The sequence below is a fragment of the Rutidosis leptorrhynchoides genome, chromosome 6, assembly GCF_046630445.1.
Source record: "Rutidosis leptorrhynchoides isolate AG116_Rl617_1_P2 chromosome 6, CSIRO_AGI_Rlap_v1, whole genome shotgun sequence".
Taxonomy (NCBI): Eukaryota; Viridiplantae; Streptophyta; class Magnoliopsida; order Asterales; family Asteraceae; genus Rutidosis; species Rutidosis leptorrhynchoides.
The window spans coordinates 33,242,603-33,244,203 of NC_092338.1; positions in this window are offsets into that span (position 1 = coordinate 33,242,603).

The following is a 1,601-nucleotide window of genomic DNA, read 5'->3' on the forward strand; positions in this document are numbered from 1 at the left end:
TCCTCATTCCGTTCTCTACGCGATTATACTTCTTGTTTCTCGATTAGGGTATAAACCCTAACCCTAGAACTTTCAATTTTTCAATTATTTTCTGTATTTTGATATTTATTTAGTAGTATGATGTTTGTGGATTATTGTAATGGTGTTTGTATGCATAGATGTACTCATAATTGCATGTTTTCGGTTTATAAAATTCTGGACAGCAGCTATTTCATGTATTCTGGGTTTGTGACTGACATAAAAGTTAAAATAAACTATCTAGATGAGTTCCTCTCATCAAGACATTAATTTTAGACTCCGGATTCATGTCGTTTCGATTCCCGGAGCCCTAGTTATGATCAAATTACTATTTTGTTAAAATTGAATTGTGGATTGACATGAAACAGGTTTGGTCCGACTTTGTGACCTTACTTGGTGTCTTTAGGGTGTGTTAGTATGTTAGGACTGATGGTGGGACGAACTTTCATGTTCAGGTCACCTAAATCCGAGCCACGGTTCACCCGTTACGTCTAAAAACACGTTTTTGATTGAATTGAAGTTCCAAGTAGTGTATTGGCTGTATATCACGACTTTTGGGCTGTTCTTGGTGTGTTCTTGAGTGTACCAAAGTGTCGGGTGGTTTGCTTAGGCAGAGATATATGTAAGGCTCGCCGAAAACCGACACCCGGGACTCAAGATACGACCCGATGAACTTTTGATTAAAACTTATGGTTAATTATTAAACTTAGGATAAAATAATGACTTTCATTATTAATTAATTACTTATGATATAAGAAGTAATTATTATTATTTAAGACTTATGATATGTATATTTATTATATCATTTAATTATTACTTATGATTTAATTAAACTTTTAATTAAACTTATGATTAATAATACTTTTATTATTAATGAAAAATACTTATGATAAGTATTAAACTTATATTATGAGATTATTATTATTATAGGACTTATAATAAGGATTAAATAATTATTTAATTATTATAAGACTTAGTTATTATTTAATTATTAAATACTTATGATTTAATAAGTATAATTAGAAATTTATGATATGATTAATAATTCATTATTAATTAATAATACTTATGATATGAATTAAAATTTATTATTAATTAATAATACTTATATTATGACTAATATTTAATTAATTAATTAAATACTTATGTTATATTAATTATATCATTTAAACTTATCTAAACTTTAATAATTCATTTTTATTTAATTAAACTTATGTTAAGACATAATTATACACTTTTGACTTTAATAAACATTATAACCTATGTTATTATTATAACTTACACTTTTCAAATTAATGTTGACTATGTTTGACTAAGGTTGACTTTTGAGTTGACTTTCGGTTGACTTTGACTTTCAGTTGACTTCTGTTGACTTTCTAAATAAGGAAACTTTCCTAACTTCAAAACTTTCTAAAAATAGAACTTTCTAAATTTGGAAACTTTCCAAAAATAGAAACTTTCCAAAAATAGAAACTTTCCAAAAATAGAAACTTTCCAAAAATAGAAACTTTCCTAAAATAGAAAACTTTCCAAAAATGGAAACCTGCTAAAAATAGAAACTTTCTAAAAATAGAAAGTGTGTG